Source organism: Canis lupus, chromosome 2, assembly GCF_011100685.1.
Source record: "Canis lupus familiaris isolate Mischka breed German Shepherd chromosome 2, alternate assembly UU_Cfam_GSD_1.0, whole genome shotgun sequence".
Taxonomy (NCBI): domain Eukaryota; kingdom Metazoa; phylum Chordata; class Mammalia; order Carnivora; family Canidae; genus Canis; species Canis lupus.
In genome coordinates, this window is record NC_049223.1 from 13,779,608 (window position 1) to 13,802,880 (window position 23,273).

Genomic DNA, 23,273 nt, shown 5'->3' on the forward strand with positions numbered 1-23,273 from the left:
TATTTTCTATCCTAAACTGTGTTTTCTCACGCTCAAGCAAGATTACCTGCAAATGTTACACAAAGTCTGTATGGAGGGGCATCTGGGTGGCTCAGGTGTTGAGCATCTGCCTTTGGCTCAGGATGTGATCCTGGGGTCCTGGGATCGAGTTCTGCATCGAGCTCCCTGCGAGGAGCCTGCTTCTCCCTCTGCCTGCGTCTCTGCCCCAGTGTGTCTCTCATGAATAAATAAATGAAATTCTTAAAAATCAAAACAAAAACAAAGTCTATGTGGCCAGAAAGAGGCAGACGCATGACAGAAAAGCAAGGCCCACAGTGAAAGCTGCTCACTGGGGCAAGAGAAGGAAGAGATAAGCAGAACACAGGTCCTTGTCACCTAACGAGGGGCTTAAAATCAGACCCTCTAACTGCTAGTGAGCATGCCTTTTCCTCTTGACCAGGGAGGAAGGGGAGGCAAAGTGAAGCCCTCTCCCAGCCAGGCCTCAGGCCGTCCTTCAAATCTCACTGTGCGACAGGAAATCGCACAGCCAAAAGACACACCAGATATGTGCCCAAGAAGACTCCTGGGGACAAAGCTATGGAGCACAACCCCACGACCAAATGTCCCCCCGCCACAGCAGGCCTCACTGGGAGCAATGCTCTGGGCATGGGCCTTCTCATTTGCCCTCGTCCTCTGCCAAAATGAAAAAGCATGCTCTACTGTTCCCATTTTACTGAGGGAGAAACCACCTCAGAAACATAATTTTCGGGATTCCTGGGTGGCACAGCGGTTTAGCGCCTGCCTTTGGCCCAGGGCGTGATCCTGGAGTCCCGGGATCGAGTCCCACGTCGGGCTCCCTGCATGGAGCCTGCTTCTCCCTCTGCCTGTGTCTCTGCCTCTCTCTCTGTGTCTCTCATGAATAAATAAATAAAATCTTTAAAAAAAAAAAAAAAAACATAATTTTCCAAAGGTCCTCATGACTAGACCCATATGACTTTGTGGGTGTAAATGTACACAAACAGCCCCCCACATACATACCCCAAACTATACACACTCCACACACCCCAGACACATATACTCCCCACAGGCACATTCACACACCTTACACACACGCTTTTACACATTTACACGTACACACACCCATACACATTCCACACATGCACCTGCCACATGCACCTGCACACACACACAGACACTACACAACTGAACACACAACCCACGTGACACGGGCCACCAAACACTCCATACACAGATATGCATGTCCAAAAACATGACAGAAAAGACAAAAGATTGAAATATTCAGACTTACTAGTGTTCAAAGAAATACAGATTTTAGAAAAATATGAAGTTGGCCCCATGACACCAAACACTTCTCCGTGTGTGGAAAGTATGGACTGCCTGGGTGGCAGTGTGTTTGTACTGTGTCCCTGCTGGGCGACGGCAGGCCAGTTAGTTAACCTCTGTGCCTCCTCCAGCTCCACTGTGTTCTGGGGATAATGACACCTACTTCAGAGTGGTGTTGTGAGAATTTAATAAGTAAAAATATGTGAAGTGCTTAGAACAGGGCCTGGCACCTCGGGAGAAGCACACACATTCCACGGTTACTGTGGTCATCACCGCTGCTGCTGTCCTGGCTGAGGGCACTGCAGAAGGAGCTCTGTCATTGCTACTTGGCAGGAACACCTCTCTGGAAGGTGTTTGGTCCAAATCCTTAAAAACCATCCCACCATATGAGCCAGTGATTCCTTTACCCCAAGGACGTAAACAGAGAGGCTCCCACAAACTTATGGAGAAGGGTGTTCATTGCAGCATTATTAGCAGCCAAAAAAGGAGAAATGGAAGCAACCTGAAGTTCCTACACCAGCAGGTTGGTCATGGGGCCATCCCTCCTGGTTGCTCAAGCAAGAAACCTTGAAGCCATCCTTTGCTCCTCCCTCCTATCCAGGGTTGTCGCCACCTCCCACTTCAGGAATCTGATCACTTCCAGCTTTCACCGCTCAGAGAAAGCCCACCACCGCCCTGCCCACCATTTGACCACTTGACCGGGGCTGCCCCTCATCCCCTCAGGTCCCTCTCTCCCACGCTGACCTGATGCTCTGCCCTTTTCCATGGCACTCATCACCTCTGTAAGGATCAGCTCCCCACATCTGCTTCTCCCACCAGATTATGAGTCGCTGAGGGCCACATGTGGCTGTCTTGTTTCCTACTGTCCCCAAAGCCTACAACAGTGCCTGGTACACATGATGTTTCCTGGCTGAGGAATAAGCAAGTGAAGAAGGAATGTGAATTGTGATCTTTCTTTCTTCCTTCCTTTCCTTTCTTTTTTTTCTTTTTCTTTCTTTCTTTTTAAAGAGAGAGAGCACAAGAGGGAGAGGGAGAATCTTGAGCAGGCTTCATATCCAGTTCGTAACCTGAGTCAAGGCTTGATTTCATGACCCTGAGAGGGTGACCTGAGCCAAAATCAAGAGTCAGATGCTTAACCAACTGAGTCACCCAGGTGCCCCAAGAATGTGGTTCAGTCTTAAAGCCATATTCTTAATGAACCTATATGACAATGGTATGTATCCATATGACACAATATTCAATGAAAAAAAAGTCTATAAAACTGTGTGTATCACTTGACATTAACATTGGCGTAACTGTAACTAGTGTGAAAATCCAGGCACCACATCCTTAGCTGTGGTTCTTCTTAGTCATTTTAACTTTCTTTATATTTGCATCTATTTTTCCAGATATTTTGCAGTAAACATCCCTTTCCTTTATAATTGTGAAAACAGTGGATAAAATAGATAGATGGGTACTGCCAAGGATCCAGAACTTTTGGAAGGAACCATTATTTTTGTGCGGGGTCTGAATGGTTGAGCCATCCTGAGAAATACCCACATTTGAACCCGCCCACAACAAATGTATTATAGCTGTCATTTCCAGAGCAGCTCTGCACGGTCACCAGTGATTCCTCTAATAAGGGGCTCCTTCCTTTCTCGTGGGGACACATGAGGCCAAGTACAGCAGAGATGACAGGTTTCAGTAAGATGCCATAAATTTCTTTCTCCTTCCTAACAGAAAAAGGGTAAATGAGCCCTTTTTTCTGAGTCACCATACTCACACATTCACAGTAACATCATAGAGGCTCTCATAGAGAATTTGTTTCTATGTCCACATGGCTGTGTCTTTTACTAATTGTAGGAACTTTTGAAAGGTACCAATGTGACAGCCACTATTTGAGAACATCAGAGTGATGTTAGGCCTCACCTCCTCAGTTCTGGGAATCCAAGGGAGCCCAAGGTCCCAGCACACAGATAAGTAGCCCTTGGATGGACCCAGGGGGGCTATGACCTGGCGGCAGCAGTGCTTGTGGAATTCGGGACAGTGGTTTCAAGTGTGGATCTGGACTCTGTGTTTCTTCTAGTGCCCAATTCCTCAGTACCTGAGTTTTCCCACAGGCAGAACTGGAATGTTTATGCACCTCTCAGAGACAGTTTTAAGGAGTAATGAAATTTACAGCACTGACACTGGGGATGCATCCTCCTGACCTTCTGCCCATTGGTCTCCGTTAAGCAGATCATCATATGAGGAATGGAGTGGGAGGAAGTAGGGATTTTCAGCCTAGAGAAGAGTAGAAAAAGTATAGAAAGGTAGAACATAAAAATTGTCACATGCACGAAGGACAGATTTTTCCATGTGCCTTCCCAGGGTAGAATGGAAGCCAGCAGCAAAAGTTCTAGAAAGCCGGATTTCTGCTTCACTTAAAAAAAAGAACCTTCTGAGCACCTGGGTGGCTCAGTGGCTGAGTGTCTGCCTTTGGCTCAGGGGGTGACCCCGGGGTCCTGGGATGTAGTCCCACGTCGGGCTCCCCATGGGGAGCCTGCTTCTCCCTCTGCCTGTGTCTCTGCCTCTCTCTGTGTCTCTCACGAATAAATGAATAAAATCTTTGGGGAAAAAAAGGATCTTCTAAGAACAAAAGGTGACCCAAAAGCCTTGCCTTTAAGGCAGTACTGAGTCACCAATCACTAATTATTTCAGTGGGGCTGAGCGATCATGGGGCTGTTGGGGTAGAGAGGATTTCTGAGTTAAGTTGAAGACTAGACAGATAAGCTCTCACATCACTCCCAATTCCAAGAGCCTGTGTTTCTGCCACTTGGCCTTTTTGCCTTTGGAGCTATTTGAAAATAATTTACAATTCATTCTCAATACCATTTTATCAACTTCCAGCCAGAGCTACAATCTCCAGGAGGCCTCCCTCTCCATGCTCCTCTGGTGGCAGAAATGTCTCCTTTGTGGCTGTTGATCTCATTACGGGAAAAGCTCACAATATGAGTCCTGCTTCCAGGTAAGAGCCAGAACTCAAATTCTCAGCACTGCTGGAAGGATGAAGCCTTGGCCCTTCCAAAGCTCCCATTTGAGACTTGAATTTGGAAGTAAATAACCTGAAGGAAGAAAACGGGGAGAAGGGAGCCCCCCACTGGAGTCTGTGGCTGGGTTTCAGGAACGCTCCGGGAAGAATAGCCTCAGCTCTGACTCTTCGTGCCTCCTAACATCACCTAAGAGAATGGCTAGATATCCATTTTTTCTTTGTTGTTGGGCACACACAGAGCTGGACCACCTCTCCCACTCTTCCTTGCTCTTGCGTATGGCCACATGGCTGAATCTGAGTAATGGAAAGTGGGCAGAAATGATGGACTTCTGTGCCTGGTCCCTAAAACCTATGGTTCAATCTTCCATGCTCTTATCTCCAAGCACGGTGCAGAGGATCCAGTGGAAGACAAGATCCCTAGAAAGTTGGTGGAGCCACTAGAATAAAGGAGTCTGGGCCCTTGAGTTCCCCAACTAGATTGTGATGTGAATGTAAAATAAGCCTCTTACTGCTTAAGCTGCTTTGATTCGGAGGTTGTTATAGGGTTAACAACCCTTCCTAATACTTAATAAATCCATTTTTTGCTGAACAAGCTAAAGTAGATTTCATTTTTTATGACTAAGAGTTCTGAGTGTTGGACTTTCCTACATGATCTGCCCTCAAGAGGTCTGATTTGTTGATTTGATAGAGCTGGAGGCATCTGGCTCTGCTTAGACTTCTCCCTCTAAAGGGAGGAGGAGGTAGGACAGACAGCTCCAGCCGGTGCTGCAGCCCAGAAATCCCATCCTTCCTCAGGCCCAGGCCCAGAAGTTTCTCTAAGGAGACTCAGCTTCTCCTCTTTCCTGGTCATGGCAGGGCCTGTGTCTTCACCCCTCACACCCTACTAGATGCTTGTAGAATTCAGGCATGTTCCTCTTCCTGGGGCTCTCCAACTCAGTTTACAGAATCCTAACCTTTCCCTTTATTATTAGGTGAAGCCAGCTCTGGGTCAGGAGCCCAAAGAGTTATCTTGAAGGAAATTAACTTGTGCCTAGTAGAAATCAGGCTTTGAGTTAGTGCAGTAGGTCCCCTTTGGCATGACAGGCCTACACACCCTCATAATCCCCTCTCCTCTCCCTGCCAGGTGCAACCCTATGGCAGCCTGTTTGTAGTTTGTGACTGACTCTCCTCTCCCATTTGATTGGACTAGGCCTGGGCACACGATCCTAGCTGGGCCAGTCCCAGACTGTGTCCCTGAAATCTGGAAAGGCACTCTCAGACCAGCTGCCCTCAGATCATCTCACTGTTGAACGCTGCTGATGTAAACTGATAAACAGTGTGGGTGGGACCGTCTTCTATGCAGAACAGACTCGGAAACAGGCCTGGGGAATCCAATAGGCTAACAAAAACAAAACAAATAGAGAAGAAAACGTGAGTGAAGAAGAAACTAGGAACTTTCTGTACCTGGCTGCATTCCATGTTGTGGGCCTCTGAGCAAACCCTCTATCCATAAAACAAAATTTCTCTAGTTTGCTTAAGCTAGTTGGAGTCAGTGTGTAAATTCTAAAATCGAAGGTCTCAGCCGATACAGGAAGAAACAGAAAATGTCACCCCCACGAGACTGCGTATCTGGGAAACCAAGGCACCTCCTGGCTTGTCATGAACTGGAAAACCTAAAAATATTCAGCGCTAGGGAAAACGCAGTGGCCAGGCAGATCTCTTGGGATATTTATGGGTAAGTGAAAAAAGGATGTGTTTCTCCAGTCCGGCTGCAGCTTCACATGAGAGCAGGGCAAAGGCAGAAGGCCCCGGGAAGTGGGGTGACTTACCCGCGCCCCCACAGGCAGCCGGAGCTGGGGCTAGCATCGGCCCAGGCCTGCAAGCGGCAAGGTCAAGTCAAACCCCAAACCTGAAACCCTTTTAGAGAGAGCATCCCTTCCAGGCACTGGGCGCTGGCAGGCGGCGAGCTAGCCAGACAAGTAAGCAAGCACGTGTTGCTAGGCCGGCGACAAGTGACGCGGCTCGCTCCCTAGCCGCCCCCCCTCCCCGGCCCCCGAACCCGTCCCCCGAGCCGCCTAGACACCGCGCGCCCCGCGCCCCCCGCGCCCCCGCGCACACGTGCGCACCCGGCGGGCCCGGGAGCAGCTGCAGAGGCCGCGCGGCCGGGGAGGGAGGCGGGCGGCTCCGCGCGCCCCGCGCCCCGCCCCGCCCCGCCCCGCCCCGCGTCGCTCCGCCTCACCCCGCCTCACCCCGCCTCACCCCTGCGCCGCGGGGAGGGCCCCGCCCGCCGGGCCTTTCAGAGTTAATTAGCCTTCATGCATATGGATGCCGGCGCCGACTGCGAGCGCTGCCGAGGTCACAACCCGACCCCGGCGAGGCGCGCCTAAAGAAAGGACCACTTCTCCCGGCTCCGTCCCTAATTGAAAGCCAAGTTGTCGGGCGCTGCGCCGTGGGCGCGATCGCCGCCCCCCAGGTGACCCGCAGGCCCTCGAGGCCGCCCCGCCAGCCTCCCCCTGCCCCGCCGCCCTCGCGGGGTGCGCGCAGGGAGTGCGCTCCGCAGCCTTCCTCCTCCACCACGGTTTTCATTTCCTGTCACTTAGAGCTGGAAGCATTTATGGAATATCACATGGTTTTCGTTTACGCAGGAAATCAGCTGCAGTTGGGAGAAGATACCGACTGACTTTTGGTGTTTGTGTTTTAAATCCACCCTCGAATGCGCGCACACGCACACACACGCGCGCGCACACGCACACGCACACACAGCACCAGCTGGCAGCATTTTGCTTCGAAAGAGTTTTCCTTTCGGATCCAGAGTCCCCGTTCTCCGGAGCGGCCGGTGATTGTTCAGAGAGCGCTCGATTTCTGGCACGTGGTAATCGGTTTAGGCGAAGAAAGCCCCGCAAGAGACAGAGACGCTGGTGCCCCCCGCCCCCTGCACCCCCAGCGCAGCTGCGCGATGCCCCGCCTCCCGGGGGGCGCGCGACGCGGGTGTCCGCGGGGGGTGGGGGTGGGGGTGGGGGGGGCGGGGGGGGGCTGCGGCCGTCGGTCCACCGCGGGCAGCGCTCTGCTGGGGCCGGAACAGAGCCGCGAGCTGCGCCCACCCCGCTCGCCCCAGGTCCTCGCCGTGTCACTCTTGCTCCTGACCCGGCCGCGACCCATCAGCCCGGGAACCAGAGAACCGCCGGGCTTGCCTACGGAGATGGGCCCCGAGGATGGGGGAGACGGCGGTTGTTCCCCGCGCCCCGGCCTCCGGTGGCCGCGGAGCTGCGGGCTCCTGACGCGCAGCGCCCCAGAGACGGCCCTCCCCGGGGACCCCCTCCCGGCTCCGGTGTGGCCCCCGCAGCCTCTCCCTCCCCACCCCCGCTCGGGGGGGGGGGGGGGCACCGCGCGGCCCTGGGCAACGGCGCCACCTGGTGGGCAGCGCCCTCCGCAAACGTCCGCCTTCCTCCGCCAGGGTGCTGAACAGTCCCTGCGGCCTGATGGAGATGGGGTGCCCAGAACGGGTTCGGGCCAGGTAGGGGCCCCCGCCGCGAACTGAAATGGAAATGATCTCTGTCCCTAAGCAGAGGACAAGAGGTTCTCCTTTCATGCCGTGTACTAAGACATTCCACATGATTTAAGACTGGAACCCCACCTACCCCCCCCAGTAAAGTGGAAAATGTCCTAGAAGAGATATGATTTAGATATGTACTTAAGAATGAACTGGTTTCTAGGCTCCTAGGGAAGGAAGAAAGCAAAGAGCAGGGAACCCTCCCCCCTAGGTCCAGAAGGGGCAGGAGGTGGCACTGAGCGCTGTGGCCACCCTTCAAGGGCAGGGGTCATCCGTACGGTGAGACTGAGACGAGGAGGTGGTGAGGCGCTGGCTGTGGAGGCGGGGTACAACACAGTGCTGTGCACCGATCAGGGGTGGGCAGGGAGCCTCCAGAGAACAATGAGTTCCGTGGGGCGCCCCCAGGGCCCAACCTCCCTCTGTAGTTGCTGTGTCCCAGGCAGCTGAGTCCCATTTAATGGAGACTCTCAGCCTCACCATGACCATCCTCTTCCGCTCCTCTCCCCCCAGCCTGTAAAACCAACAGCCATCTGTGTGAACATGAGCCCCACATTTTTATGGGCTGCCTACTGGCGGCTGCGGGACAAGTGCAGGACAAAAGCTTCTTGCTACAGCCCTTTCCGTCTCCAGTATTAAACTGTGTAACGTGACCCGCTCTCTGAAACCAAATATTTGCAAGGACACCCAGAAGCCACCTGGCTACCACATCTCTTGATCAGGCTGGTCATTTGTGCTGTGAAAATCCCACCTGGGGATTTTTCTCAGCTTCTGAGAGGTCAGCAGGGAAAAGCAGGGGAGCCTGGGGTCTGGCTGCCACAGGCAGGCTCCAGGTTGGGGTGTGCAGACTCCATCTCAGTTGGGCCTGGGACCCGACTGGAAGAAATCTGTTCCTTTCCACAGCAGGCAGCCCTGGTCTCCGTCTGAGGCCCTAAACTGTTTTCTTCCCAGGAACTGCCTTCACCTCATGTTGCTTATTACCTAATTGATGAACTATTTGAGTCAGCGTGGTGCTACTTTGAGGCTCTTGAGCTCTGCACTAGCTCTGCCCTGACAAGCTTGCAGAGAGCAGTCCCTTGCAGGCCCAATGCACTGATGTGGTACATTTCAAGATGCATCTTCTTGCTCTCTCTTGCTCTCTCCCTCTCTCTTCCACACAGCACTCCTCTTTCTTCTCCTCTCTCTCTGGAAGTATGGAGTTTATTGGCCTGGGGGTGGGAGGAAGGATCACAAACTTAATTACTATAAGACCCAACCCCTGCCTGGCTGTGTTGGTTTCAGGGTGGTTCTCAGTGAAGCACTAGGGCACACCCTCTCTCTGGTTAGGGCTCCTCCTGGTCCCCGTGGCTTGGCGGAAAAGTGGAGGGTTTTTTGGAAGGAGGGGCAAGTTTTGAGAGGAAAAATCAGAGGCCTGAGAGCTTCTCAAACCACACGGGCCCCATCGAAGCCCAGTCTCACCGGGGTGGCTGCAGCCTCTCCCAGAGACAGCCTTCCCTGAAGCAGTGAGTGCCTCCACTCACCTGCACCTATGGCTTTACCATCGGAGATTTAATTTTAAATAAATCGACATTTCAATGTGTATTTATTCCTGTTGCATTTACAAAAACCCAAATCCAAACCCAACCTCCTGGTAATATGCCAGAAGAGATATATAACGACGTTGTTTAGCGGCAACTGTGTTATTCGGTGTTGTTGACAGTAAAATAAATTAACATAATAAACATAATTTGCTCAAAAAACGGCTAAGGAAAAGCAGATGGTTAGCACATTTCACAGGACCTGTTGGTCCAAGTTTGCACGGATGTTTAGACATTGTGCTGCCTGCAACAGATGCTCGCCTGGGTCCCCACATGACGCGTGGGGCACAGGCCCGGGGGAGGGCCCTTTCTGGGGGGTGCAGGGCGGCCGCACAAGTCGGGTCCCAGCCAGGGCCGGCCCAGGGCAGGGGCATCCAGGGCGCTGGCGAGGTCTCCCAGTGAGGTCTCCCAGCGAGGTCTCCCAGCGAGGTCTTCCAGCAGCTGGCCATTCCAATGCTAGCCCTGCCTGCCCAGTGCCCATCCTTTGTGCACCTGGAACAATCGAGCTTTCTTCCGGTGAGGGGATGGCCCCTGAGTCCTCCGGATGCTGCCATCGAGCCTCAAGCCTTGCAGTGGCTTCAGGGACCAGTGGGCCCTGTCTGAATGCTCAGAGTGGTGCCTAACAAGTTATTTTTTAGGAGGAAGACCTACCAGGGCCCAGGAAGCCGGGGGGGGGGGGGGGGCTGTTCTCTTTCCTTCCCCAAGTTGGAGGGGAGGGAGTATGCAGGTCACTGCCATCCAGGTCCTGGTGGCCAGGGCATGCCAGGCTCTTCCCCCAGCTCCTTTTGGTGGCTTGGGGGGGTGTCAGGCCTATGACAGTAAAGAGGACCGTTACCAGCATTCAGAATGGCCCAAGAAGCTCCTGGAAGTTCCTGTACTGCCTGGGCACCTGTATGCAGAACTCTGGGTTAATACTGGAGACCAGAGATGGCTCAGATGTGGTCTCTGACAGGAAAGAACTCAGGGCAGGAGGCTCAATGGTACAGGAGACAACCAGAAAGACAGATGCCTGTTGTAGGACGGCCTGGATGCTGTAGCTTGGCTGTGAACACTGCAGTGAACCCGAGTCCAGCTCCTGGCTCCCGAAGTGGGATTGTTGGGAAGCTGGATATAATGGCTGTTACAGCGTGCTATGCCCACACGTGCCGTGGGCTGGCTAGGTGGCAGCCATCTTTAATCTTGTTGGCAACATCTACAAAAGTAGCATTCTCCCGGGGTCCAGAAGACGAGGAGGAACATATGCAGGGGTCTAATGGGCCACTCAAACAGCACAACCAAGACCTAACTGTCCCCAGCAGCTCCCGACTGATCTCCAGCTCACTTTCTGCTGCTACAAGCCATCTTTCATCCAACAGCCCCCAAAGCAGAACATGCTGCTCCTCTGCTCAGAACCTGCTATGGGGCCGGGTTCTCTGGGATGCAAGGCAAGACAGAGTCAGAAGGCTTATGATGGGGAAAACCCGTGAGGGAGAAAGGGGTGAGGCAGCAGTAGGATTCTGGGGAGTCTTCAGACCAGGATTCAGGCCCGACACCTGGGGAAAGAGAGACAGAGGAAGATGGGAGTAGCCACAGCCATGGACCACAGTGCTGCTTGAGGAAGTCTGTACCAGCCCGGTAGGGAGCACCGTGTTGGGGGTCCCAGCTCCAGTACTCCTGTATGGGTCAGTCATGGGGCAGAGCATGGCCTAGGGTCGAATGCTGGGTGGATCTTGACTACATTGCATCTGGAAGCTGTCCGCTGACCACTTTCCTCCTAGATGTTTCTATCCTGAAGGGAGAATGGAGCAGCACACCCGGAGGGCACCACTCTGACCTGTGGGTTCCCATAGCACTTAGAGCAATAAGCCCCTGCTCTCCAAGCTCCTGCCTGCTTTGTCACACTCCTCTTTCCCCCGCCTCACCCCCAGCCCCAGCCACTGTGCTCCATGCCCTGGATCCTCCGACAAGGCCAGCTTCTCCCAGTGTTGTTCCCAGGACGCTGACCTCCTCCTCTTCCCCTGGTGGATACTTCTTGCAGTTGAGGTCTGAGTTCAGATGTCAGCACGGCCTTCCCTGCACTCTGAAGTCGCCCCATCCCCACCCCCCATCACCGTCTTCCACCGCACCTTATTTCAGTTTTGCATAGCCCTTATCGCTGTCTACATTCTGTGTGTTTCTTCTGGCTGTTGTTTATGTGTGTAGGGATTGTGTCACTTGTGGAGATCAGGGGCCTTTGCCGATTGTTTACCACCGTGTTTCTACTGGACGCGCAGTGGCCACACAATCTGTATATGATGCAGGCATGAATGCAAGACCCAGAAAGGCTGGGAGCACTAGAATTTAGTAGCTGAGTGCTCTGAGCAAGGCTTTGCCCACTTTTCAGAACAAAAAAGAATTAGATACTGAGTGTTTGTGGGCCTCAGCTCTGTTCCCCTGGGGCCCTCAGAGAAGTCTAATAGGAAAATCTAACAGGGAAAGTGCTCTGAAAAACCAAGGGCACCAGATCCATTGAAGGTATTTATGCCTTATTTAAACTTTTTAGGACTTTTAGCATAACAACCACTGTGATGTGCTAACATGCCAGTGAAGGATGGATCAAAATCTCTTCCCCCAACATCCCTTCTCTCTGAGTAGTTTTTAAAAATCCTTTGACATAAAAGACCTGCTTTTGTCATCTAACCCAGGAGGCTGGCTCAACCGTTGGCAATTTAGTTATTACCAGTATGAATGTTCTAGAACATGCCAGTAATTTGCTCTATGACCTTGGGCACTTTTCAAGCATAATTCTTAGGTTATTTTGCAGGGGCAGTGGGAGACTGTAGCTATACAAAAGTCTTCTGGCTGACAGTTATAAACAAACTTTTGCAATTGATACTTATATACCCAAACCAAGGAAAACGTTCCCCCACAACCACACCCAATAACAACCTTGAAAACCCTGAAATTTCCAATTATCCCAAATCCCTTAGGCTCGCAGAACATAGCCCTCTCAGTACTGTGTGTACCGTGCTAGCGAATCATCCCAAAACTATTACAAAAACTCCAACTGGTGCCATGGCAGCTGCGGCACAGATGTTCTGCATAGCAGCTAGGGCATTGTTTAGTATCAGTAAACACTATCTCTAAGACCTAAAACGTGAGCGTGGAGCTAGAAATAGTGATAACAAGAGCTATGCCGACCATTTGCAGGGAAATGGGATAAGACTCAGGACTGAGAACAGACCCCTCCCTCCCACATGGAATGCCCAATTTCAGAGCACCCTGGGATGTAGGTGGTGAGTGTTGGCAGGTCCCAGGCTCGGATCTCTGTGCCAAATGGCCAGTTTGCTCCTAGAGATGGATGCCTGGAGTTTGTGCTAAACCTGAACACCCCAATTTGTGGTTCTCAAGTGCTGGATCCACCCTTTGGCATTTACCTAGCAGATGTCTCAAAAGATTTAACTCTGCATGTGCTAATTTCTAAGCCACTCAGGTTGTGGTCAGTTCAGCCACAGCCAGTTCAAAAGAAGTAACTCCCGACTAGATACCATCTCTCCAGGATAGCTGGCTAGTGCTCTCATTTCTGCCAGAACAGGCACACTTTAGAGATGACAAGCCACCATGCTGAGCCTCAGAGCTCACCAGAGGTTCCTTGAGGTGTGATGTTAAATCAGTGCACGTACACACCAGCAGGAGGCGATGAGGTCAATCCCAGAGCACCACTGGACTGAGCCCAGAGGGGACCTGAGGGATGGGCTAGTCCAACCCTCATTTTGTAGAGGTAGACCTAGGCCAAAAGGGTGACATGATTGTCCAAGGTCACATGGCCAGATAGAAGCATTTAGAACTGCACCTCAGACCAGTTTGATGCTTGGTGTCAATATTTACTTCCATTTAGTCCTTTTGTAGTTGTGCCTCATTTTTTTTTTTTAAGATTTTATTTATTCACGAAAGACACAGAGAGAGAGGCAGAGACAGAGGCAAAGAGAGGAGCAGGCTTCCTGTGGGGAGCCCAATGTGGGACTCGATCTCAGGACCCCAGGATCACACCCTGAGCTGAAGGCAGATGCTCAATCACTGAGCCACCCAGGCATCCCTGTGCCTCATCTTTTAAGTGCAATCATTGCAGAGTGATTAGTACATCCTCAATTAAAGGGAAATTCTTCAATAAATGTCTGACATGTTTTTTTAAAAAGTCAACCAAAGCAGCATATCACCCTGAGAAGCTGAATTTAAAGGTTCCTCATTCTGTAGTATGGGAAAGATTTGGGAGAAGAACACGAGGTTTTAAACTGGTCCAATCCCAAGGACATTTATCCTTAGAAAGTAGAAGTCTAGGGGCGTCTATATGGCTCTAAAATTGTTAAGAAAGGGCCAAGATTCTAGAAAGTCTTGTTTGCGTATATTCCAGTCTACCCCAGGGTTGTAAGTCCGATCACTGTGTGAGCTACAGGGTCATGTGCCGCTCTGAGTGTTGGGGGCGGGTCCCAGGGTGGACACCTCTCAAGGACTGCCTGCACCAGGGGGGGATTTGAGACAGGGACAGCCTTCTCAGGCCACCTGGAAAAAGCTCCCTTTCATCTCTTCTGGTCTAGACCAGGGTATGTGCATGCTCTCTGACCCGTTACACTATGTGTTGTCTGACTTGAATCTTCCAGAAAAGGAAAGAATTTCAGGACCTTTTTTATTGGTGAGGGGGAGTTTGCAAAGTTCTTCACTAAGTCTTACTCTCCCTATTTCAAAGGAAGACTGTTTTCCAAAGTGACCTATGGTGACTATGGGAATTAGGGCCTGGTCAGGAGCAAAACCTTCAAACCCTGGCCACTGTTCCGTGGCCCTCATGAACCAGCATTAAGGAACGAGAGCAGAGAAATGCCCCAGCTAATCTGAGCCTACAGAGCAGCTGGTGAAGGGTGGGAGGAATAGACAACTGCACAAGGATAGCCTTCCATGTTTTCCCAACAGCCCTGCAGTGTTTTAGGCAGGGGGCCCCCAATCATGACAGTCGATGCTGGGACTCATGGGAGGCAGATCTGGGAGCATCTGTGATCGTTAGACCAATATTCTTGGAGCATCTGCCACTTGCCAGGCACTGTGCTGGGCACCAGGGCCACAAGGATTGGGAAGCAAGCTGCTATCCTTGCCCTTGGCAGATGCAGGAGGGAGACTATTTCTGGTCCATCAGAAAATGCCCCAGGACAGGGGCGGTGCATGTGTGCTCTTTGAAAAGCAGCTCAGGCCTAGAGAACCTGTCCAGCAAGCCCTGGCAATGGTGGTAGAGGCTGCTGGATGTGCCTCTCACAACTCTCTATTCCTCTGGACCACTCCGGTGAGTGTGGGATGGAGGTGCTGGCCCCAGCTCCTTGTCACTCTGATGTTGGACCATATTCCCATGTGTGTTTGTACCTGGCTGTTCTTCTAGCACTAACTTCAGTATTTGCAAGCACTATAGGGTCCTGAGAAGGCAGCAGGAGCAGCCAAGCCCTGCTTCCTCTCTCTGGCCAGGTGAGCTAAGGCAATGGGGTTGAATTATAACCAAGACCTGGGGCCAGGTGAGGCCTGAGAGGAGATTGGTGCTGAATGAGGACTGGCTCAAGCCATAATCCTCCTCTCCCAGCTCATGCTTATTGCTCTTAAAATAAAGGTGGGTGCTATAGGTAGCACCCAAGACAGGACAGGTCTCTGGACACCTTTCAGCATGGATCCTGAAAGCAGCTGAGGGAGCAGCCCCCAACATACACATTGCCTCAGGCCTTGTGGACTAAAAAATGCCATTTAAAAATAATTAGAGGTGATTGATAATTAATTTCAGAAATAGCCTTTGCCAAATAACTCATTAAATGTAATCTCCCTGGGTGTCAGTTCTGCTCATCGTCAGGCCTTTGGCACTCATGGAAAGCAATACAGAGTTTAGCTAAAGTTTCCATTTGGAATCTTTGCTGTTTTCAGCTACTTTTCTGATGTGTGAGCCCTCTGACGTCCCAGCAGAGTCCATCCTGGTTCTCTGCAGGCCGGGATTGTGTGGTGTGTGTGTGTGTGTGTGTGTGTGTGTGTGTGTAGGGTGGGGTGGGGGGAGGGTCTTGCAGGGTATTAGATTGGAGGTCTCCTTGGGCTTCTCTGAGGCAACCACAGCAAAGGTGAGAAATTCTCACTTCCATACTTAGGTCCTCCTTGATCTTTTCTCTGAGGTGGACTTAACCAGCGAGTGTCCAGTGAGGGAGGGAAGGGGAATGTGGAATTGTGGGGTGTGTATGCCAGGGAGCATGCAAGAGGCTAGATGATTGTAGCTGGGTGAATGGAATTTTCTTTCCCCTTTTTCCATGTAAGTCAGCAGTTGGCTTTGTTTTTGCTGTACGGGTGGGCTCCTGGCAACAAAACTGGACATAACCAGGGAGACACAAGGGACCCAAAGAGCTGTGACACAGGCCCTTGCCTTTCGGCGACTCATACTCTACTGAGAGAATTGGGATGTGTGTGTGTGTGTGTGTGTGTATGTGTGATATAAAAACAATAAAACTCTCCATTGACGGTAGAATGTGATGTCAGATGAAGGATTTGGACAATGATCCCTTTTAGAAGTCTAAGAGAAGTTGCTAACCCTTTCATTGTGGTCCTGGAAATCCTTCACAGAGAAAAGGAGATTTAAGTGCTGGCCTAAAAACATGGTAGAGTTTGAAAAAAAAATTGGTGGGGATGGGGATGCGGTGGAGGACGGCAAGCATAAACCCAGGCGCAGGACAACACAGAGCACTTTGCACAGTGGGCTCATTGGCCCGGTGGCCTGAGGGGGTGATAGGCAAGTGAGGCTGCAGACATGGGTCAGGACCCAATTGTGCAGGGCCTTGAATGCTAAATTTTAATCTGATAGAATATTTGTTCTAAAAGAAGTGACGAGGGTGCCAGGGTGGCTCAGTGGTTGAGTGTCTGCCTTCGACTCAGGTCATGATCCTGGGGTCCTGGAATCGAGTCCCGTGTAGGGCTTCCCACAGGGAGCCTGCTTCTCCCTCTACCTATGCCTCTGCCTCTTTCTCTGTGTGTCTCATGAGTAAATAAATAAAATCTAAAAAAAAAAAAGAAAAAGTGATGAGATCTGGGTGTGAGTTAGGTTTTTCCATTTATAATGGAAGGTATTGTAGGGGAGCTTTTGCCAGCCCCCAAATGTGGTGCCTCAAGAAACTCTGGCTATGGGGCACAGAATGAATGATGGGGGTACAAAACAGTCTTCTCGATTTGCAACTCTGAGAATATGTTGTGCCCCAAGTGACAGAAAAGACCCCAAATAACATTGACTTAAGAATAATTAGTTTCTCTCACATTCTAAAAATTCAGGAGTAGGTTGTTCAGGGATTGGATGGTTTTCTATGGTATCAGGGATCCAGACTGCTTCTAACTTACTGATCTGCAGTGCATAACTTTTCTTCTCAATATCTTCTCATGGGTCAGGATGGCTGCTGCAACTCCAGCCTTCACATGTCATCCCAGGCAATGGGATGAAGTATGGAAAACTAAACATGATCATGAGTTCCTTGACAATCCTACCACTGAGAAGTGGGGATTATATTTTCTCCCCTTGAGTGGACTATTTTGTCTGCTGAAGATGGCAGAAGTGATTTATACCAGTTTCCAAGACCAAGTCTTAAGAAAATGGCAGCTTCCACCATTTCTAGGAACATTCTAAAAGCTGTGAGCTGCCATGTGACACACTGGACTATCCTGATGGCCATGCTGGAGAGACCCTATGTAAGGACTGTGTTTGACAGGCTCTGTTAAGTACAGCCTTCCAGCCTTCTCCATCAAGGTGCCAGCTATGTGAACAAAGCCATCTTGGCCCCCATTGGCCAGCCCACCCCCAGCTGAATATCACCAACCTACCCTGTAGAGGAAAAAAAACACCACCCAATGGGTTCTATCCCACTTTTAGATCCACAAAATGGGGTAAGACAATAAAAATTATTGTTTTAAGCCACTAAGTTTTGGGGTAATTTGTTATGCAGCAACAGATGGCTACAACAAAATTTGGTACCTGGAATTAGGCTGCTGCCATAACAAAAAGCTAACACATGACAGCGTTGGGATGAAGCATTGGGCAAGATCTGGGAGGACCTTGCAAGGATTGTTAATAAAAGCTGGAGGGACTTCAGAAAGACTGTTTTGAGAGCCTGGAGGGTAGTGAGGAAAATGTTATTGGAGGCTACACAGGAAGTTTGGCAGCATTGTTGCCTGTGGTCACATGGAAAATGGAAAGGATACCCAATGGATGTAAGGTTCTGGCTGAGGAGTCACCAGGCAGAAGATGGAATGTACCACTAGCTGCTTCCAGCTGCCTGGGAGAGCTACCAGAAGAGAGGGATGGACTAGGGAAGGTATTATTAAGCACAGAGCAGAGCTCAGAGGACATCTAAAGGGGCCAGGACTTCCTGATTCTCATTCCCACCATCTCCCACCAAAAGGGTCTCATGGTACAGGACAAAGATCAGATGCAGGAGACTCTCTGCACAGCATGGCCTCGGGCTGACGATCTCAAGGTAGCTGGAAGATTTAAGACTTTAGAAAGACTTGAGGATATACCTAGTGGGCTTCTAGGAGTCCTAAAGGCATGCCTTGTAGAATTTCTCAGACAAGAGGGAGTTTAAAAATGTTAAGGGCACAAGGGATGCCTGGGTGGCTCAGTCGGTTAAGCGTCTGCCTTCAGCACAGGTCATGATCCCTGGGTCCTGGGATCCAGCCCCACTTTGGGCTCCCTGCTGGGGGAGCTTCTTTCTCCCTCTCCTCCCCTCTTGTACTCTCTCTCCCTATATATATCTCTCTCTGTCTGTGTCAAATAAATAAAATCTTAAAACAAAACAAAACAACAGAATGTTAAGGGCATTTCCCACAATAGCTCCTGAGTAAGCCACAGGGCGGACATGGCTCTAACCAGAGAACTGGAGATGTGAGTCTGGCTGGATTTTCAAATTGTGATGGATCCCACTTAGGCTTCCCCTTCTCTCTCCATTTGAAGGGAAGGTGTTAAATGGAGCTTTCCTACCCCGATGTCATCATCATTTGTTGCGTGTGTGGGAGCCATGGAATTCTTTCTTGAGTTCAGTCTTCAGGACATGGGGCACCAGACTCGAGGAGCTGCTTCTGAAGAAGCACCCGGATCGACCTCCTTGGGGAATGTGATGCAGGACATTGCAAGTGAGCCCGAAGCTGTGCTGGGAAGAGACTTTGGGTGGGGGGAGGGGGGTCCTGGTATGTTGTGTGTGGAACAAATGGAAGTAACCAGTGCTGGAGTGTGGTCTGTGGCAGAGGAAACATAGCACGGGTTCTTTGATGCTTGCCCACCACGCTCTGGGTTTGGATCACAAACCGGTTGGATTTGTTTGAGGTAACTTTCAGTCTGGTTTAAATGCAAATGAAAACATTGCAGGTTAATCCTTGGTGTCTACAAATAATCTGTCAGCATGTCACTTCTGAAAAACCTGAGCTAGACTCTGAGGGATGACAAATTGATGACACTGTATGGGGGAGGGGCGTGGGGTGAAGTGGCGGAGACATAAAACAACCCAGCAGGAGGGGGACTGGCCCCTGGGCCCGCCTGCACACCCCCAGGTTACTGTCCGGCCATGGAGGGAGCCCCTCAATGGGGGAGGTGACACAGTCTAATGGACTTTAGTGGACCCTCACGGAAGGTCACGTGAGAGAGGGCAGAGGCAGCAGGAGCTGAGGGGCCTGTGATGAGACACAGCTCCCCAGATAGGCCACAACAGGGGACTTCCGGCAGGTACCTCCTCAGCTGTCTGTGGCTGTGTCCCTGAACTCCTCCCTGCGGGAGGTCCCACTCCACGGGAGGGAGAAGCACAACTGGCAGGTGGGTCCAGGGACAAGGAGGCCCCGCCACAGCCCCTGGGGGCACAGCCTCCCTTGCTCTGCGTGCTCCCCTTGGATTTTTCTTGTAGCTCTGCTGCTGCACCCAACTGTGTCTGTCCCACTGTTCTTCTGAAGGCACATCTAGTCTCCAAAGGACCAGTTTAGAGATGATGATTAAGCCCAGACTCGAAGGGCAGGGAGGGCCCACGTGAATCCCACTGCGGAGCAGGACAAACGTATGTGAGAGAGAGGGTCTCCCCACACCCCCGGGCGCTTCTTTCCCTCTCTCCCAGAAACCCCTTTCTCTGCTCTCCATCTGTCAGAGACTTTAAATAACTGAATTAAACGGATTATATTGCACACAATCATAATTGCCTCGAGTCAAACAATAAAAAAGTTTTACTGCTCTTCTGCAGTTGAGTTGTTATAAGGAAAGTAAAGGAAAGTGTGCCAACTTAAGAGCCCGGAACTAAGTTTCCTCTGGGGACAAAGGCCAAGCTGTCAACTCACTGCCACCCCTTTCCGCCCCTGGGGCGCCGGTCAGGCCTTGCTCCCCACCCAGAACTGTGACTGCAGGCACCGAGGGAGGGAGGGAGGACGCAGAGCTGGTCCTGCGAGTCCAGTCCTTCCCTTTTCTTCATAACTTTTTCCTAAATGAGGCAAGTGCTCCACTATAGAAATGTCAAGCATTTTCCAAATGACGTTCCAGGTAGAGCCAGTCAAGCCGCCTTTCTGAGAAAGCACTTAAAGTCCAGCTCCAGGAGCCGATGTCAGCCTTCTGGCCCCTCCCCTGCCAGGAAGGACGCAGGTGGGGCGCCCGCGCCCGGATCGCCAGGGGCTGGCCCCCGAAACCACGACGGCGTGCTGAAGGAAGCCGGGGCGGATGGGCCGCACGTTTGAAAACATACATTCTTTGATTCCAGATGGGATGTGCCTTCCCATCAGGAGAGGGAACAAGCGAGCCAGGCTGCCGCTCGCTCGGGGCTCCTGGAGCTCAGCCTCGCGCTGGCCTCCCCCCCCCCCCCCCCCCGCGGGGCCTGGGTGCAGCTCCGCGCCCACCTGGGGACCCGCCCGCCCCCGGCCACGCGGCCAAGGCGTCCGGCGGAGCTGGGGGGCTGCCTGCGGCTCTCGTTTCAGGAAGCAGCGAGGCCTCCGGCCTAATTGTAGGGGTGGCAGCGCCGAGGCAGCCGCAGGCCTTTCCTTTGCCAACAAAAAGGCTGAAGTCCGGGCCTCCCAGGTTTCATTTCAAAGAAAGCTACCCCCCACCTCGTTTCCCCTAAGTGCTGCCTTCACAGAGTGGAAATGGAGACTTTTATTTGTCCCTGCCCACTGCTTTCTGCACCCCACCTGCTTCTGAGGGGGTCTCATGGGTAAATTACTCATGTCCTGCTAATCAGTTCCAGGACCTGCGACAGGAAAGTGACAGAGGCCAGTTACCACAGGGCTCCTCCTCCTCCTCCTCCTCCTCCTCCGAGGGGCCCTGGACCTGGCCATCGGCTTCCAGGCAGGGGGGGGCTCCAGGGACGGCCCTCCGGGAGCACCGGCGGGTTCAGCTGGGGCTCATCTGGATGAGAACTGCAGAACAGCTTCCTGCTCAGGCCTCTTGACCCGGCCGGTGGGGTCTGAGCTGGGGCAGGAGGAAGCAGTTGCTACCTCTCCCGCCCCCTCACCAGTTCCCAGTAAGCAGGGCAGGGCCACAGGGCCTTACATGACTCAGCTGGACCACATTTTTTTTTTTTAAGATTTATTTAGTTATTTATTCATGATAGATGGAGAGAGAAAAAGAGAGAGGCAGAGACACAGGAGGAGGGAAAAGCAGGCTCCACACCGGGAGCCCCACGCGGGACTCGATCCCGGGACTCCAGGATCGTGCCCTGGGCCAAAGGCAGGCGCCAAACCGCTGGATCACATTTTTAAAGGAATATTTGATTTATTAAAATTAGAAAATTTAAAGACCTGGTCCTTCTTAAACTTGTAAGTTCAGCTTCCAATAAATCTAGCATTTGTTTTAAGCTTGAAATGTTTGATCCCATCTATTTTGTTAAGAGAGAGCGTGCGCGTATGTGCACATTCAGGGCAGGAGCGGGGACAGAGAGAGAGACGGAATCGTAAACAGACTCCATACCCAGCCAGCATGGTGCCCGATCTGGGGCTCCATCTCACGACCCTGAGATCACAACCCCGAAATCATGACCCTGAGATCACGACCTGAGCCGAAATCATGAATCAGACTCTTAATGGACTAAGCCACCCAGGCACCCTGTTTGGCCCCATTTTGATCCATCACCTTACCTTGCTGGCACACTTTAAAGCTTGAAAGTTTTCATGAGATCTTCCGTAATAGTCTTAGATTTCCCCGCAGTTACAGTCCAGCCAGTTTCCCTTTGTCCCTCTTCCTGTCTGAATGCCCCATCATCTCAGGGGAAAATATGACTCAGAAATAATGTTCAAATGTGAAGTTTCCTCAAATGTAGACACTGGGAACTTGGTTCTCAGCAGGATCTATTTCAGTGTATGTGCTGTGACCATGTGGCATACAAACTTTCAGGGCCTGGAGCAAGCTGACAGACCAGAACATTTCAGGAAGAGCCCCTCTCTCTGCATCCCTTCTACTTCTGCCTGGAAGGCTGGGTCTAAGCATGCATCAGGGTGGGCTGCTGGCAGTGCACATCTTCCCCTCGGGAGCCTGGGTGGATTTGGAGCACCTCCCCCCCAGTCGCTCCCAGGCCAGTCTCCGTCCCCAGGTGCTCTCATCCCAGGCCTGGGAGTGAAGCAAGGTCGCTCGCTCACCTGGGGCACCCTTCAGGTCACCTAGGGTCATACTTCCACACCTCATCTCCACACCCCAACTCACAACCGTTATTCAGTAAATGAGCAGCCCATAACTAATCTAATCTTTTAGGATTTCTCCAATGGCCCTATTATATATTTCGTAAAACTGGTTTTGTATTGATGGATAAGTCTGTGAGACGGGACCTTTCAGGTGTGACTCGGAAGAGAAATTCATTGCTGGAAAATTAGGGAAACTTCATGTTTTAAATACACACGCACACACACACACGCATGCACATGTACGCGTGCACCCCTCCCCCCGACTTTTACAATAATATATATATATTTTTTAAAGATTTTATTTATTTATTCATGAGAGAGAGAGAGAGAGAGAGAGAGAGGCAAAGACACAGGCAGAGGAAGAAACAGGCTCCATGCAGGCAGCCTGACATGGAACTCAATCCGGGGTCTCCAGGATCATGCCCTGGGCCAAAGGCAGGCCCTAAACCGCTGTGCCACCTAGGGATCCCACAATAATATATTTTTAACGAAGGAAGTCTTTGGAGGGTTTGAAATGAGTCCCTTCCTGTGCTATCCCTGGACTCTAAGCAGAGGTCGTTAACAACGATGGGGGACTTGAGTCACCAGTTACAGTCATGCCCCGTGTAGCCCGTCGCTTGCAGGCCTGAGCCAGACTAATAGCCCAGGGTTAGTGCGAGCAGTCTTGGCTCGGCTTGCTGAAAACCAGTAGTTGTGTAACCAACACCCTGACTAGGTAATTTGAAAGCTGCCCTAGGGATCCATATATTTTAATTTCAAGACCTTAATTCACGAGCAAGTCTATTAGATGAGGAACAGGCTTGGGGAACTGCACAGAGTAAAGAAAATGTCCACCAGGCCAATTAGACCGAGTCTGGACCTTTAGCAGCTCCCGTGCTGGGGACGTCCTGCCCGGAAGAAAGTGAACATCACTTCACTGGTTTGCATGTGTTTCAGGGATGAGGGATTTCTGCTTTTGCTCAGGTTGACTTATTTTTCTTTTCCTTGGTAATCGTTGAAAAACAAAATAAAACCTCCCGTGAGCCTTTTTGGAGCTTCTGGAAAAGTCTCTTTGCTGAGGATAGCTGAATCTGAGAAGAGCTGAGAGCAGAGCTGGAAGCCACTTCTCCGCAGCGCTTTCTGTCCTGGGTGTGTCTGGGTGCTCACGGGGCTCCCCAGGATGCCGGGAGGGAGCAGGGGCTGTCCTGGGGCTGTC

General features: G+C 51.5%; 1 long non-coding RNA gene across 1 annotated transcript; it reads left to right on the forward strand.

The window, feature by feature from the left end:
- Positions 1 to 7,704: 7,704 nt before the first annotated feature.
- On the forward strand, positions 7,705 to 20,192 carry LOC111091375. Its single transcript, XR_005354937.1, has 4 exons — positions 7,705 to 7,826; positions 18,396 to 18,574; positions 19,336 to 19,482; positions 19,956 to 20,192. It is a non-coding gene; the product is annotated as an uncharacterized LOC111091375 (long non-coding RNA).
- Positions 20,193 to 23,273: the final 3,081 nt, after the last annotated feature.